Source organism: Pinus tabuliformis, chromosome 8 (assembly GCF_031772625.1).
Source record: "Pinus tabuliformis cultivar Carrire ecotype Pingquan chromosome 8, CPIR1, whole genome shotgun sequence".
Lineage (NCBI taxonomy): Eukaryota > Viridiplantae > Streptophyta > Pinopsida > Pinales > Pinaceae > Pinus > Pinus tabuliformis.
This window is the reverse complement of record NC_142294.1, coordinates 1827362467-1827381170: the sequence shown is the minus strand read 5'-3', so window position 1 is coordinate 1827381170 and position 18704 is coordinate 1827362467. Positions and strand designations below refer to the sequence as shown.

General features: G+C 41.0%; 1 pseudogene; it reads left to right on the top strand.

Annotated features, from left to right (window-relative positions):
- The window catches only part of LOC149243578 (DNA mismatch repair protein MSH5-like), a 56723-nt pseudogene extending 40708 nt beyond the window's left edge, over positions 1–16015 (top strand).
- Positions 16016–18704: the final 2689 nt, after the last annotated feature.

The following is an 18704-nucleotide window of genomic DNA, read 5'->3' as shown; positions in this document are numbered from 1 at the left end:
GCGTCATTCCCACGTCAGAGCCACGCCACTGCCACCCCGCCGCCGCATCAGCTCCTTCGTCCGCCCCCGCGCTGATATGTCTGCCACTTCATCATATCTGCGGACCAATCATAGCCTGCCATCTCACCCGGTGACGTCATGCTGACGTCATCCGACTTCGACCCCACCTGATGACGTCATGCTAATGTCATCCCAAAAACGCGCCAATATGCCAAAAATCCATATATTGGCCAAAATATCATGTTTTTTCCACTTTTGCCAAAAGAAACTGTTGCTATTTCTGCATGTTGTTTACATTCAAACCAGCGCCAACCTGCCAAATTTGATTCTGAAACCGTCGGCGCCTCCATTGTACCTGCAGTTGCAACCTGTTATCGGCCATTCGCAAGGTATTTCTCAAGATAATTCCCTGTACCTGGTTTTATCATATTTCTGCAAACAAACTGTTTAAGAAGGCCTAAAAACACTGATTTCACCATCAATTACCCAGTGACCTGCACCTATTTCAAACTGGTGGAACAATAAACCTTCTGCAGAGCCCACATTTGACAAATTGACCTGAACTCACAGTTGTTGGAAATAATACTGAGAGGGGGGGTGAATCAGTATTATCTAGCAATTTAATAAATCTTCCTTATTTGATCTTTTGAATTATTTTTTCATGTCAGTACCATAAAATAATGAGCATGAACAAGGAAAACAGATAGTCACACCAAAGAACACAAGATGTAAGGTGGAAACCCAATGTGGGTGAAAACCACCTGCTACAATATGTCTCTATCTTCTTTCAAATTAGAAACTCCTTTTACAATGATTTTGTACTGGTGCAGTCCTTTACCAGTACGCAGGCTGCAACCTGCAGAGAGCTACAACTCTCTCTCGTTTTCCAGTCTTCTCCTGGAAGGGAGCTACAACCCCCTACTTCTTTTCATCAAATGATCATCAAGTACATAATAGTTACAGTCCACTACAGTTATCAGATCAGTGATAACAGAACTAACCCAGAACACCTTATCAACAGAGAAATTCAATCAACAGAACATCTTAAGACAGAGACGCAGTTTTCCCTTTTGTGGCCTGCGATCAGACGCAGCTAACCTTCTGCTCCCCTGCGTCCACGCGCAGAGATCCTTCTGCTGCACCGCGTTCCCACGCACTGTTCCTTCAACTTAACTGCGTCCTGTTGCTGCAGGGACGCACCCAGAAACACTGTCGCTCCGCGTTCTTTTGCTGTAGGGACGCACCCAGAAATACTATCGCGCCGCGTCTTTTTGCTCCGAGACGCACCCCCACGCAGTGCGCCAGTTATTGTACTGCGTCCCGGATGCACCTGAATCTTGCTTTGCCCTGCGTCCCCACGCAGGTCTCTTCTTACTGCACTGCGTCCCGGCGCACTTGTCTTTCACTGGACCTGCATCCTTTCGGGTATGAATGATTTCAAGACTTTAAGTGTAACCCAAATAGTCAGATCTACAGATCTGATCTTGTGCCAAAAAGATCTCAGTCCTTCAGCAGATTCGCCTTTTAGATCTAGACCAGATCTCACCTCATAAGATATTCAACCAAAGACATACATAATCCAAATGATCTCCTTTGCTTTATATAGGCAAGCTCCTCCTCAAAACATGGAACAATACCACGAGCCGACACCATAATAACACAATACCGTCGGCTAGATACCAAGAGTAAAACACAAGAAACCCCCACGTGAGCTTTTCTCTGCCTTGAAATGTGTGTACTGGGTGGACGCACCTCCTGAATGGCTGGCCTGCGTCTCTGGACGTGGTCCCTACAAGGTGTACCTGCGGGTACGCACCTTCTGAACTGATTTCCTGCGTCCTTCTTATTTTTTCAATAAAAAGAGAGCCTTGCCAGGGGAGTTGCCATCAAGTACAACATCTGTAACATATATAGCCATTCCTGAAACATAATGCCAACAATCTCCCCCTTTGGACTTGATGGCAACCTCACAAACTTTGCTTCATTCTCCCCCTTTGACATCAAGGGCAAAGGGTATGCTCCCCCTAAAATCATGCTCCCCCTAAACCAGATCTGCAACAAAGAACCATAATCCTCCATGAAAGAGATAGAGACATATTGCAGCTATTTCCAAGATCTCCTTCTGACCATCCTCCATAATGCCAACAATGCATTATATGCTCCCCCTGAACCTGTACCATTAATCAGAAAAGATTCAACAATAAGATGATGCATCAACAACCCCCAGCTTTTGCCTGAGGTATTCAAAAGTGTCCCTAGGCAATGGTTTGGTGAGAATATCAGCAACTTGTTCCTTAGAAGGAACATACTCCAACTTGACCTTCTGTTCAAGCACTTGTTCCCAGAGAAAATGATACTTGATTGGTATGTGCTTGGTTTTTGAATGCATAACCAGATTCTTTGAGATGTTGATTGCACTTGTGTTATCACATAAGATGGGGATAGGTGGTGTACAAGTGATTTGAAAATCCTGCAAAGTCTGCATCATCCAAAGAAGTTGGGTGCAACAAGATGCAACAGCAACATATTCCACTTCAGCTGTAGACAAGGCAATCGAACTTTGTTTCTTGCTGAACCAAGATACCAGTCTGGAACCCATAAAGAATGCACCACCACTTGTGCTTTTCCTGTCATGCACGCTTCCGGCCCAATCTACATCTGTATAAGCATGAAGAGTAAGATCTGTATCTCTAGGATACCATAAGCCATAATTTTGAGTCCCTTGAAGATATTTGAAAATTCTCTTCACTGCCTGAAGATGAGTCTCCTTCGGATTTGCCTGAAATCTTCCAACTATTCCAACTGCATGCATGATGTCTGGTCGGGTACCTGTCAAATATAGTAAACTTCCAATCATAGATCTGTAGGTTGGTTGATGTACTGCTGCAGATTCATCATTTGCATTGAGACTACATCCTGTGACCATGGGTGTACATACTGGTTTTACATCTTCCATGCCATATTTCTTCAAAATCTGTTTGAGATACTTGGTTTGAGATAAAAAGATTCCTCCTTCTTTTTGTTGGATTTGCAAACCAAGGAAATATGTCAGTTCTCCTAGCAAAGACATTTCAAATTCTTTTTGCATGACCGAGGCAAAGCTTTAACTCATAGCTTCTTCATTGCTGCCAAAAATAATGTCATCTACATACACAACAAGTATTAGCAATTTGTCATTTTCAACTTTTATATAAAGATTGCTATCTGTTGAACCTTTTGAAAAACCTTGTTGATGAAGATATTTGTCCAAACGGTAGTACCAAGCCCTTGGAGCTTGTTTGAGACCATAGAGAGCCTTTTTCAATCTGCATACAAGATTTGGATCATTTCCAAGAATGAACCCATCTGGCTGTTCAATGTACACTTCTTCTTCCAAGTCTCCATTCAGAAAGGCTGATTTCACGTCCATTTGAAATACTTTGAAGTTTTGAAAACTTGAGAGAGCAAGGAACATTCGGATGGCCTCAAGTCTTGCAACAGGAGCAAAGGTTTCTTCAAAGTCTATTCCTTCTTGCTGCGCATACCCTTTACAAACAAGTCTGGCTTTGTTTCTAATTACTTCTCCATTTTCATTCAATTTATTTTTGAAGACCCATTTTGTTCCGATAACATTCTTATCCTTTGGTCTAGGAACCAGCTCCCAAGTGTTGTTCTTTTCGATTTGCTCAAGTTCTTCATCCATTGTTTTCATCCAACATTCATCTTTGCATGCTTCTTTCACATTTTGTGGTTCAGTAGAGGAGAGTAACGCCAAATAGCTTGAGGCTTCTGCAACTGTTCTTCTTGTTTGTACACCTGCTTCTTTCTGCCCCACAATTTGAGATTCTGGATGATTCTTCTGAACATATCTAGATGGAGTCTTTTCTTCTATTCTTGTTTGCTCCTCTGGCTCTTCTTGAGGTTCTTCTTCTTCATCATTCTGTCTTTGAGGGTAGCCTTCATCTTCTTCGATGTCTTCATGATGGACTTGCCTAGGAATGTATCCCTTCTCATCAACTACTACATCAATGCTGTCAACAATTCTGCCAAGTCTTTTATTGTAGCACTTGTATGCTTTGCTATATGGAGAGTAACCAAGAAGAATGCCTTCATCTGCCCTCGGTTCAAGTTTGCCAAGCTGCTCATCAGTATTCTTGATATAGCATTTGCTCCCAAAGATTTTGAAGTGCTTTACCGAAGGAGTCCTGCCACTCCAAAGCTCATGAGGAGTTTGAGTGCTGTTCACCCGGACATTTGTCTTGTTGAGAATAACAACCGCAGCATGTGCAGCTTCACCCCAGAAAGTAGCGGGAGTTCCTGATTCATCAAGCATAGCATGAGCCATTTGTTGGATTGTTCTGTTCATTCTTTCCACAACTCCATTTTGCTGGGGAGTTCTTGCTGTAGAGAATTCCCTTCTTATCCCATGTTCTTCACAGAAATCGAAAAATTCATTTGAAGTAAATTCCCCACCTCTGTCGGATCTGAGGCACTTAATTTTGTGACCTGATTCATTTTCCACCAAGGCTTTGAAGGATTTGAATTTTTCGAATGCTTCATCTTTGTGCTTCATAAGTCCTAACCAGACAAACCTGGAGAAATCGTCAATGAATAATATCAAGTATTCTTCTCCTCGAGGTGTTCTTTTTCTGAAGGGACCACATGTATCTGTATGTACTAGCTCAAGAGGCATGCTAGCTGATCCTTCTTTCTCTGGAAAGTTAGTTCTGGTTTGTTTTCCAAACTGACATGATTTGCATATGGTGTTGTCAGGAATTTTGATATCTGGAAGATCGCGAACTGCCTGATATTTGCATGCTTTCCTTATTTGTGAGAAGCTTAGATGTCCCAACCTTCGATGCCATAACCAATGCTCTTCATCCTTGCTTAGATAGCATTGTTGTTGTCCTTCTTCAAATATGTACAGATTATTTGGAGTTCTTTTGCCTTTGAGCAATGTTTTACCTGTATCAAGATCACGAACAAGACATCCATTCGATCTGAATATAACCTCGGTTCTTTGATCACACATCTGACTGACACTTAGAAGATTATGCTTCAATCCATCAACATACAAAACATTTCCAGCCTTGACCTTTTCTTTTAACTGAGCAATGCCTTTTCCTTTTATAGTTGCAGGAGTATCATTTCCAAAAGAGACTTTCTTTCCCTTTTCTAGAGCAGAATAAGATTCAAGTTTTTCTTTATCACCTGTCATATGCTTCGAGCATCCACTGTCAATGTACCATAGATTTTCCTGTCCCTCTGCATAAAAAGCTATCCCACATCTTTCTGTTTGAGGTTCCTTTATTCTCCATGTTTTGGTGCTTGAGGCTTGTTCCTTTTTCTGCTGAAACCTGCTCCTGCAATCAGAGTCTTCATGACCAAAGTTATTGCAAATAGAACATTCAACTTCATTTTCAAGAACCGAAAAGTTGTTATAGGTCCTTTTTGTAATCCCTGTCATACTTCTTTGTTTTTGAGCTTCCCTAGTCATGATTGTTTTATATGCAACACATTGAGCTGCTTTGTGACCAAAGTTATGGCAAGAAAAGCATTGTCCATTGAAGAAACTTCTGCGGTTACCAAATCTACCGGCCAAATGATTGTGATTTCTATTGTCATCCATTCTTGAACCAAATTGAGAAGATTTTACCTGTGGCTGGTTGTAGCTTTTGTTCACCCTTAAGATGGATTGCCCCTGATAGTTTCTGTTTGTAATTCGTCCCTGCTTTACCTGATGATCTTCATTTTGCTTTTGCTCATTTCTTCTTGCTGCATCAAGATAACTTTTTGAGGTGGATGCTTGAGAAGTTTCTCCATTATAGCCCAGACCTGTCTTGTTTAGAGGAGATCGTTGCACATTGATAATCTCATCCAAAGTTTCAGATCCTTTGACAAACTTGAGATTAATAGCTTTTGTTTTCTCAATCTCTTTTCTAAGACCAACAATTTCACCTTCTAATTTTTCAAGATGTTTTTCCTTTTCATCAATTTGAAATTGTAGAGTATCAATGATCATGTTCTTTTCTTCTATACATCTCTTGAGTCTAGTAATTTCATCATAAAGGTTATCCACATCTACAGCATCCATATAATCATCATCTTCAAATGCCATTAGCAACTTATATTCATTACCTTGTTCATCTTCATCACTGTTTGATAGACCATCACTATCTTCATGAGTGTAGTAGCTTTTCTTATTTGCGTTCTGTTTCTTGTTCCATCTAGCAGGTTCCTTTCCTTTATCCTTATAAGGGCATTTTGCAGCATAATGACCTACTCTTCCACAAGCAAAGCATTTAAAAGGTAACTTACCTCTGAACCTTCCAGAACCCCTTTGAAGATTTCTGACAAAATTTGATTCTTCTTCCTCTTCTTCTGGGACGTGGCTTGCTTCATAATAATCTCCTTTGCCTGATGCCTTGAAAGCAGCTTCTCTTCTGTCTGAAGGACCTCCCTTTCTCATTTCATAAGCAGTTAGAATTCCATGTAGCTGAGACATAGTAAGAATTCGTAGATTTTCCTTTTCTTCTATAGCAGATACTTTAGATTCAAACTTGGGAGACAAAGATCTTAGAACCTTTTCAACCACTATAGCCTCTCTTATTTCTTCACCCAAATTTTTCATACAATTAACAATCTCATCTACCCGAAGAAAATAGTTAGCCACACTTTCATCATTATACATCTTGAGAGTCTCATACTGAATCCTGAGAGTTTGAAGTTTAGCACGCTTTACCTGTTCATCTCCTTCATAGCTTGTGACAATTTTGTCCCATATTTCTTTTGCGGATTTGTAGTGCATTACCTTCATGAATTCCGTTTGGGATATACATCCTAACAGAGTACTGACTGCTTTTACATTTGTTTCATACTTCTTTTTCTTAGCTGGATCTGTAGGAGTAGCTGAAGGAAAAGCATAGCCTGTTTCTACAATGTCCCAAACTTCTGTACCAAGAGATTGAAGATATGCAGTAACTCTTACCTTCCAATAATTGAAGTTTGTCCCATCAAAAACTGGTGGCCTGATTGATGCTTCTCTCTCGTAGTTGCTCATGATGAACGATCTACCTTCAAGCGATCAAGCTTCTCTGAAGGACCTGCTCTGATACCAATTGTTGGAAATAATACTGAGGGGGGGGTGAATCAGTATTATCTAGCAATTTAATAAATCTTCCTTATTTGATCTTTTGAATTATTTTTTCATGTCAGTACCATAAAATAATGAGCATGAACAAGGAAAACAGATAGTCACACCAAAGAACACAAGATGTAAGGTGGAAACCCAATGTGGGTGAAAACCACCTGCTGCAATATGTGTCTATCTTCTTTCAAATTAGAAACTCCTTTTACAATGATTTTGTACTGGTGCAGTCCTTTACCAGTACGCAGGCTGCAACTTGCAGAGAGCTACAACTCTCTCTCGTTTTCCAGTCTTCTCCTGGAAGGGAGCTACAACCCCCTACTTCTTTTCATCAAATGATCATCAAGTACATAATAGTTACAGTCCACTACAGTTATCAGATCAGTAATAACAGAACTAACCCAGAACACCTTATCAACAGAGAAATTCAATCAACAAAACATCTTAAGACAGAGACGCAGTTCTCCCTTCTGTGGCCTGCGATCAGACGCAGCTAACCTTCTGCTCCCCTGCGTCCACGCGAAGAGATCCTTCTGCTGCGCCGCGTTCCCACGCACTGTTCCTTCAACTGAACTGCGTCCTGTTGCTGCAGGGACGCACCCAGAAACATTGTCGCTCTGCGTTCTTTTGCTGTAGGGACGCACCCAGAAATACTATCGCGCCGCGTCTTTTTGCTCCGAGACGCACCTGATCCTTATTATGCTCCGCGTCCCCACGCAGTGCGCCAGTTACTGTACTGCGTCCCGGACGCACCTGAATCTTGCTTTGCCCTACGTCCCCACGCAGGTCTCTTCTTACTGCACTGCGTCCCGGCGCACTTGCCTTTCACTGGACCTGCGTCCTTTCGGGTATGAATGATTTCAAGACTTTAAGTGTAACCCAAACAGTCAGATCTACAGATCTGATCTTGCGCCAAAAAGATCTCAGTCCTTCAGTAGATTCGCCTTTTAGATCTAGACCAGATCTCACCTCATAAGATATTCAACCAAAGACATACATAATCCAAATGATCTCCTTTGCTTTATATAGGCAAGCTCCTCCTCAAAACATGGAACAATACCACGAGCCGACACCATAATAACACAATACCGTCGGCTAGATACCAAGAGTAAAACACAAGAAACCCCCACGTGAGCTTTTCTCTGCCTTGAAATGTGTGTACTAGGTGGACGCACCTCCTGAATAGCTGGCCTGCGTCTCTGGACGCGGTCCCTGCAAGGTGTACCTGCGGGTATGCACCTTCTGAACTGATTTCCTGCGTCCTTCTTATTTTTTCAATAAAAAGAGAGCCTTGCCAGGGGAGTTGCCATCAAGTACAACATCTGTAACATATATAGCCATTCCTGAAACATAATGCCAACATTCATCATATCTGCGGACCAATCACAGCCTGCCATCTCACCCGGTGACGTCATGCTGACGTCATCCGACTTCGACCCCACCTGATGACGTCATGCTGACGTCATCCGACTTCGACCCCACCTGATGACGTCATGCTGACGTCATGCCAAAAACGCGCCAATATGCCAAAAATCCATATATTTGCCAAAATTTCATGTTTTTTCCACTTTTGCCAAAAGAAACTGTTGTTATTTCTGCATGCTGTTTACGTTCAAACCAGCGCCAACCTGCCAAATTTGATTCCGAAACCGTCGGCGCCTTCATTGTACCTGCAGTTGCAACCTGTTATCGTCCATTCGCAAGGTATTTCTCAAGATAATTCCCTGTAGCTGGTTTTATCATATTTCTGCAAACACACTGTTTAAGAAGGCCTAAAAACACTGATTTCACCATCAATTACCCAGTGACCTGCACCTATTTCAAACTGGTGGAACAATAAACCTTCTGCAGAACCCGCATTTGACAAATTGACCTGAACTCACAGCTAGCTCGCGCAGTCGTGAACTAGAAACCTCAACTGACTAAATTCACCATAGAAACACTCCTGTCAGTCCTGCTACTATTTTAATCACTTCTTTAAACAGTATTTCAATTGCTGTTTGCTCAATTTACCCTCTATTCCTTGAAATTCGCACTTCCATTGCATAGAAACTCCTCTGTGTTATTCTGCTCACTCGAACCAGTTCATATACAATTCAAAAGCCTCATTAGCCATGGAGACACCAATAGCCTTGAATGTTCAGCCTCTGAATGCCCCTCAAAGGGAAATAGAATGGAAAGCCCTGGGAGACATGGATTATCAGATGTTAGACTGGTTCCCAATGGGTTCTAAGTTTAATATCCACATGCTAAATGAATTGAAAGCCCAACACCTTAATGGAGCTGATATTTTAGGGATTTGGGACTCAAATTTGCCCATTTACAACCTCCCTCAAGTCAATCCCCTTCCAGACTTGATCCATAAATGCCAGGAATGCTATGATCCTTGCCAGAGAGCTGTTCTCAGTCCTACAGGCTCAGATTTGTTCTTTATCACCCCAGAAACCATAAATGAGATGCTGCATTTCCATACTGCAAGGCCATTGACCCCTCTTTCCATGTTGGATTTAATAAAGAAGGGGAGTAATTTGTCAAGTGCCGAGATTATCAAAATTAACCAGTTATTTGTACAGCCAAGCTCTGAAACTATGAGAACTCCTCCTATTGGATATCACTACCTAAATGACTTGGGCAGAATGCTAGTGGATTTGATTAGCTATGTCCTGGGGTTCAGAGGAATTGAGGATGTTGATGACACTATAATGGCAATGCTGTCCATATTTTCTCCTGGAAAGCCTCCAGTTGTACACTATGACTATGCCACATATATTGCAGAAAAGATCCATGAACAGCTAATGAATCTACCAAGGGAAAGGGTGTTCAGATTCACCTCATACATCTACCATCTGTTCTTATTTTATCAACCAGACAGTTTCTCCATTCCCCTCAAGAAACTTAATGCCCAGGGGAATCCAAGGTCAGTTGTGTTTTGGACTTCAGTTTTCCATAATTTTTCTCAATCGCCATACACATACTGTGAATTTATAGACCTGTTCATTCACCCAGCTATGACATTGCTGTATGGTGTCCCTCCTCCAAGGTTGACCGATGACATGCAGAGAGTTCTCCATCTCTCCAAATCCTACAGCATTGGTGATTGGTATTTTTACCAACACCACACAGTAATCAGAATATATGGCTGTGAATTGGACCCTTACAGGCTGCCAAGGTATGTCCCTATGAGACTTTTTGCCCTAGAATACTTCAGGCAGTTTGGAAATGCAGACTACTTCCATTTCCAAAGTAGGAATAAGAAGGTGCAGCTGAAGGTAAGGAACCAGCTAGGCCCTTTTTTATACAATAAAAGAGAGGAGGGATGGAAGGAGGCAGATATGATCTTAGGGGGCCTCAAATTGCAAACCAGTTTCAAATGGACACCTTATGACCCTAATCATTTTATCTCCCTCAGAAGGATAAAATACAAATTGGGTAACTATGCACATGTTAGGCTACCTCATATTGAGCAGTATGCTAATGCTTTGAGCTAGAAGGAGGGCACTCTAGAAGAGCCTATTACTAGAGAGCAAATGCTAGAAAGAGAGGCTAGGAATCTTCAAAAAGAAGCTGACTTGGAAACTTGTGGATAAGTTTCCCCCTCATATCAAAGGCAACTTGGAGCAGCTGCCTCATCTTCAACAACACATCAGCAAACTGTCATGGACACTCAACAGACATCCAGCAAAGGCAAAGAAAAGCAGGTGGAGAAGGAACAGCCACCTCCCATGACTGAAGGGCAAGCAGAAAAAGAGATGGAACAGCAAGAAGAAATGCAGCAGCAGGAGGTGCAGCAACAACAACAACAGGAAACTCGGCAAGAAGAAGGGCAACATGACAGAGAGCAGCCCCCACAGCAAGAAGGGGCAGTTGAGACCCCAATTTTCACTGACCAGCAGGCTCAAAACATAGTGCCTCCTAGGCAAGAAGCTGCTAACGAAGCCTCAGTCCTCCAAACTCCACAAAAGGAGGACATAAGCAGGAAAAGGGATAGAGAGACTCCCTTAACTACATCAATAAGTCATGGTGAGAAGAGGCACAGGATGAATCCCCTTTTAGAGGAAGAGATGCCTATAGGGCAATCTTTGGGTATGGGCCCGCCCAGTATGGAGGCATCTGCAAGTTCCTTCCAACAGGAACAAGAGAGGATAGTGGGAGGAGAAGTCAGCTCCTCTAGCCAGCAGAGAGAGGGTGAACTGAGCATTAAACAGCAGTTCATTGAAATAAAGAAAAGGAATGAGCCCATAAAAATACAGCTGTATAACCATTTGCTGAAAATGGCTCCCACCAACCAGCAGCGACTAATGTCTGCATATGATGTCCAGGAGGGCAAGATGATCATGAGCCACTTCATGCCAACTACTTTGTAGCCACAATCCCCTTCAGATTACTTGAGGACCAATCTTGAGGTCCTGGCCAAGGACATCCACCCACTGGACAAAATTGAATTGCATAAACAAACAGGTGAGATGGTCTATGCTTCCTTGGCAGACAAGACATTGGATAACTACAGGCTAGAAAATATCCTTAATAATACAGCCTCTCAACTGGAGTTGGAGAGAGCATCCTCTCAAGCAAAGGACAACAGAATAAGGTCCTTAGAAGATATAATTATTGAGATTGGGCATGATCCCAAAGATATCAAGGGCATGAAAGAAATATTGAAATTGAGGGATGCAGATATGGCAGCTTTAAGGAGAAAGATCAAACTCCCAGCCACAATTCACCCTCAAACAGATGAAGTAGCTCAACAAAGGCATGATCAAGATGCCACAACTTTGCTGGTGTCTCTCTATAAGCAGCTTATCCAGACACAAGAAAAGCTGGAAGAATCAGAGGCTGCACAGGCAGCATTGCAAGCAACTCTGAAACAAAGAGAAGAAGGTCGGACCTCCCAGCCTCCTCCTCAAATCATTAACCTTGAGGAAGCTGCTCCAACTACTATTCCTCCTCCTCAATAGACTGAACAAGCAGCACCGTCTACTTCAGCACCACCAACAACAGAGCAGGCCCCTAGCTTGGATATGCAAAAGCTAAAAAATGAGATTCAGGCCCCGGAAGCTCAAATGACAGAACTGAATGAGACCAGGGAGAAATTGGCCAAAGTAAATGATAGATATGACAAATCCAAGCAGGCTGTGGCAGAAAAGGGCAGGAGATAAAAGCCCTCAAAGACAGGATCAAAGAGCTAGAGAATGAGCTCAAATTAGATAAGGTTGTGGCTGAGCTTAAGACAGTGCTGTGGGCTAATATTGGCCAGTCTATTACTGACCAATGGCAATATATTGAGACAATCCATGAGCAGTTAGAGCTCATTCCAAAAGCACAGACTGAAATTCAGAGATCAAGGGTTGCTCTAAGCAATATGCCTGAAGTTGCCACCAAGATGATTAATGTGCTTAACAATAGAACAAGTACTCAGTTGGCTACCATGGGAATTTCAAACAGAACTGAGACCATTCAGTTAATCAAGAGGGTTCTTACACTGAGAAACTTGGTGTAGACATTAGAGAGAAGAACCCAAGACATGCAGACTGAGGTAAACAGGTTTATGGACAAATTTCAGGTATTACAAAATAGAGGGCTCCCTAGCTTACTGAACAGCGCAGGGAGACTGTTCACACATGAGCAGTATGCCAAGAGGGTCAATGCATTTGCCACAAGTCAGATCAATGAGAAGCCCAGCACCTCAGAGGAAACAGGGCCAGCCACAGGACAGACTCTCTACAACAGAGTAGAAAGTTTATTTTTTATAATGAATGAAATTAAACACCTGTTTGAAGTGCCTCCCAATTTTTATAAATATACAGAGGCAGAGGAGACTATGGATGCAATTCTCAGGCATCAACTACCTACACAAGAATGGTGGACTAAGGAAATACAGATGATTTTATAAACAGGAAACCATTTAATAAATTTTGTTCATAGAAAATACAAATTGTCATGCACAGGACAGTTTAAAAGAATCAGCATGCATTAAAAATGAAAGCTAAGCCAACTCAGCAGAACTTACGGCCAACAAAGCAAGGTGAGAAGCTACATGTGTCCAGGCCGAGAATCTACAGTAGAGCAGCTCCAAAAGCGCATTTTCCAGCATTAATGCAGATCACTCCAACCGACTCGTTGGCTTCCAAGAGCCAAAATATCTTCTGACAGATAGAAAGATGCATTTATGTTGTATTAAAGGCAGCAATAACTTCTTATCTGCTGTTCTGTACAAAGTTGGTGAAATATTTATTTCTCAGATGACTCAACGCCTTAGATATTTTGTAATACTGTTTGTATATATTTTCCCCTCGCACAAGCTTGCAGGGGTTGTTGTTGATTTCTCTTGAAGAAGTTCCTATGTTGTAATCTTTGCAGAGTTTAATAACAGAAGTAATGGAATTTCTGAAGTTCTGAGTTGTTTGAAAGCGTTCACGGTGTTTGTTGAAGCTTGGCAGGATCCCTGTGCATCTCATATACAATAAGTTTTCTGTAACTCTCTTCGTTTTGTGCTCCAGTCTTTTGCAATCCATAAATGTTTCTAAGTTCTAAATATTTAGCAGTGAAGAAAAAAAATAGCTTTCAGGATTTATTCATGGAATACCCTGAGCTCAATCTACGTTGTTAATGAATGTTTTCCTCAGTTATAATCTTGATAAGTGTAATTCTTAATTGCTGCACTTTCAGAATATATCTTACACAGTGACCCTTGTTTCAAGAATTCAAGTTTGCTCCTGAGCAATACATTTCACTTTCACAGCACCAGCTTAATGGAAAATTCTTAACTGCTTTCCATTGGCTAACATGCATCATCATACATCATCACTTAAGCTTTAAATTTTGTTTGTTGAGATACCCAGTAGGCCCTGCATTCTGAACATTCCCACTGAAGCATTTCAAACATTTCACAGCTCTAGACTCCATTGCCCAATGAAATACAACAGTTTAAACATTACATCTTAGGCATTGAAAGACATCCTTCAACCAAAACATAAACAAAATCCTGAGCATAATAGCTAGCCTAAAATACTATCATAACAGAGACAAATCATAAAGAGAGAGCCCTCTCTGATTACAGTTTGGCTAGAAACTGTAATCTAAAGATTGGTTAGTGGTTACCCCGGCCGTATTCCCTTGGGAGTCATAGGGAACAACCTGGGTGTTAACACAGCAAAAGCTCGAAAATGAGCTGAAAGGCAGAGCAACACTAAAGTGCGAAAATACAATTGTTCAAGAGCTAAAATATGAAGGCTGGAAGCCTTCCTACTTATCATCGTGAGGACCTCCAACAGCCCTCCTTAACTCAAGGGGCTACGCTTCTCAAAACTGCAAGTAATCAGCCACTTCACAAACGCTTCTCGGCTGCCCTTGGGGATCATCTTCGGTGGGCTACTGAACTCCAAGTTGATGGTGGAGAACTCGAGGAAGGGGCCATTTAGTGCAGGAGACACCCTTCCTAAAAATCCTCAGCCTTGTTCCCTCATATTTGGCTGTCAACTGGCTCATAAATGGTTGACCTTGGTCCAAAAGATGTCCAAAAATCTGTAGTAAGCATGTATTAGACTTCATGGTCAAGTGATTATTCTCATTCATTCAATTAACATAAATATACTCAAAAGAATGCATAAACTATGAAGAATGGTGGATTAATGGAGAACAATAGGAAAAATGAGCCCAATAAGTTACCCATTTTTGGGGCTCATTAGGTGCCTTGCAATTTTTTCAAGTTGATAAGCATCCAAGCAGCATGGGCATTGGCAAAGAAAAGGAATGATTTTTGTTATTTGGCATGTTTAACAACTGTGTCATTGTCATGGGCTGATGTCTTTTAAGGACTTGATTCTTAAGGCCTATATTAGATCTCAACATTTTGAATGGTCGTCTCAACACTATACCACTACTCCATCATTGTGATGAAATGATGTCATCCCTGCACAACACTTTGAAATCTGTGAAAGATATTCCACATCTACTCGAGATTTCGGTGTTCAGGTTATCTGTCAACATTGGATGATTGGACAACAATGTCAAAGAGTATGAGTTCCATTTCACATACAAGGAAAATTTTTGAAATTGGGATTTCAGAAAGACAACATGAGCATGCAGGAATGTTCAATTTGAATATTGTAAGACAAGATTTTACATGCATTACAATTGAGCTTGTCCATATCTATGAAGTTTGAACTGATAAATGGAGTCTTTGACTTTAATCAAAGTAATAGAAACAAATATAGAATGATGATTGCATCCGACATTTTCCTAGAGTTGGATGAGTTGAAGGAAATATACGAGGGCTTGGTTGAGGATATTTCAGCACTTGAGCTAAAATGCCTCCCATGCCAAGATAATAATCCTAAACATGGGTCCATTGTGTATATACCCCAAATTGGTTATCAATTGTGGCTTTCTAGACTAAAACTCGACGATAGTGAGTTGGAAAATCTTAAAGACACAGAGTTTCCTTGTGTAGGTGAAAAGGATCACCAGGAAGCGTACTTTTATTGTACTTTAAAGACAAAAGAGTTAGATCTTCTTCTAGGAGACATCTATCATAAAATGTTAGATATGGAAAGAGCCATAATAAGAGATTTAGAATTGCAGCTTTAGCCTTTCTCAATGTGTTTGCATATGACATCAACGTTCATTGGGGAGCTAGACTGCATGCTCTCATTGGCATTAGTTGCACACCAGTACATGTATGTCAGGCCAGTTCTCACTACAGAGGATGCACTTGAGATAAAAAAAAAGGGAAAGCACTCATTTTCTGTAGGGAATAATGCTTTCTCCCTCTCAGAAACCCCTGCAAGCGCTGCCATCCAGCCTGCACAGAATGTTGCTGGAACTATTGTCCCTATGATCAGAAGGTCAATACATCAAAATTTGGAGACTAAGGAATCTAATTTATCCTAGACTAGTTTCCTCTGTGTGCTAAAGAGGGTAGACTCAAACTTTGGTTGCATCACCATTGTTAACATCTGGAGGCCTCTATTACCCTTCATTTGTAAAACAGATTAGATGTAAGGTGAAAATAAGACTGCTTTCACCTCACCCAGTTGTCAAGGCATATGCATATTGTTGCATGAAGGGCAGGCCTAACATTACAGAATATGATGCATTTGTACCATTTTTGTCAAATGACCCAACTTGCCTTGAACAATGTTGAATTGGGCTTCTCTGAAATCATACACTTCTACATACATGTGTGCTCTCAAAGGAGTACAAGGTATTTTTGGATGGCACTCAATCAATAGCCATTGGATCAATTGTTCTACCATGTCTACATGAAGTCATACCAATTATTCTTCAATCTAGTGCTTTGGATACAACCCCAATGAAGTTTGGGCATCGAAACACTTACACCCAAAATAGCAAAGAAATGAATTCACTGGATACCAACACATTTGGTTGCATTTTAGTTTTCTTTGGGGCCTTGCAATATTGATTTTCTGTGAGAAATATCATTACCATCCTCTAGCTCCTGCATCTACATTGTAAATGGGAAATTAGCTCAAGACGTCCATGCAAATGTATACTCAAGATTCTCTCAAAACAAGACTTTAATGACAAAGATATGTTTTCCTGCAAATTTTGTCTAGAGCTCTTGGAGATACTTATATGTGCAGGTCACTTTAGTCTTATCAATCTTGGAACAGGTTCTCAAGTTTTCTCTAGATGATCACATAAACAATGAAATGTTTTTACTTATTGCAACTGAACTTTGTATGTACTGCAATTTTTTGGAAATGATAACTCTGATATTATGGTGATCTAATAACTACCTTCTTAGGAATTGCTACAAGCCTTGAGTATTGGCTGGCTCATAGGTTGTTACTTTCAAAGGTTCCAAACAGTAGGTGGAAGCATGTTAAGCATTTGACCAAGAGTTTGGAATTTTTTAATGAACAAGAGAATTTGGGAGTTTGTGCATGTGCTCATGAACAACTCAATTCCATGACGAACACTAAAAGTGATGTTCAAATTCATGTTGTTGGGGACCTTCTTGATAGGATACAACAATAGATGCTTCCCAACACTATTGAAATAAAGGAATATGACACCACACCAATAAAATTTGATAGGGTTTCAGAGATCTCAATAAAAAAAATTCTTAAAGTTGATGCTACAGGTTATGATTCCTTGCAAATTTTTTAACTTGATAAGCATCCAAGCAGCATGGGAATTGGCAAAGAAAAGGAAGGACTTTTGTTATTTGGCATGTTTAACAACTGTGTCATTGTCATCGGATGATGTATTTTAAGTACTTGGCTCTTAAGGCCTATATTAGATCTCAAAATTTTGAATGGTCATCTCAACACTATACCATTGTGCCATCATTGTGATGAAATGATGCTAGCCCTACACAACACTTTGAAAAATGTGAAAGATATTCCACATTTACTCAAGATTTCAGTGTTCAGGTTATCTATCAACATTGGATGATTGGACAAAATGTCAAAGAGTATGAGTTCTGATGAGCCCCAATTTTGGTACAATTTGGGCTCATTTTGGCCTATTCTACTTGCTCAAACCATTCATTTTTTATTGCTTATGCATGCATTTCTTAGTTTATTCATGTTGTTTGTAGGAAGAAGGGTAGGCACTCTATCTACGTGACTAATGCATTGTGATTCCAGGTTTTGGCATTAAAAGGGAGCAAGAGACAACGAAAAAGGAGATAAGGAGACAATGAGGTGGCACTGCTGGTTTTTAGGAGAGGATGTCCACGGTCTTGGGACATTCCTCGTGATTCCCACCAAGAACTCCGAGCTCCAATCCATCTCCCCTCCGAGCTTAAGAAGCAGCCAGCTGTCCTACAGGAACAACAGTTATAACTGTTCTACAGGAACAGTAGTTATGACTGTCCTACAGGATCAGCAGTTAAACTCGAAGTTGGACAGCCGAGCTCCTAAAATCAAGGATACTTGTTGGATCATCGTTTTTGTATAAGTATAGAGGCCTTAGCCTTGGATAGGTTGTTGAAACTCTCGTATTGCTATTGTAATTTTGGAGCACAGTTCAGTTTTCGTTCCTTTTTGTAAGCCAATTTGGCATGACATCAGATTATGAATAAAGAAGGCAGTTTGTGATCTAGTTCTGAGTTTCTTAAGGAGACTATAGCTCTCAGGTTAGGGCCCAACCTGAGAGCCATAGATCCCCTCTGCTGTAGTGTTGTTTCCATTTCGTTTTCAGCACTTTGAGTTTTCGTTTGCACATGCAATTCGAATTACAGTTTGTTAATTTGTTTTTTTCATGAGTAGGATAGGATTTGCTTATGGTGAATTTGTTTCCACTTGCTTAGTGTAGCAGAGGATAGATATAATCGATTGGAGCTCCAACAAAAAGGTTGTTAAGCCTCACTGCCGTCTCATCTGGGATTGGAGTGCAGTCCATGACTAGCCACCAAAAATACACATTTCTTTATTCCATGATTGCTGCAAACACAGTCACGTTATGTTAGATGCTTCCACATGATTCACAACTGCACCACACTCCCTTACCACAGCTTCATGCACGTTCTCCTTCGCGTTTAGATTGCTGCTCTTTGAATTTACAAGCGCAGGTAGTTTAGGTTAACGCATTTTTGGTTTAGTGATAGTCA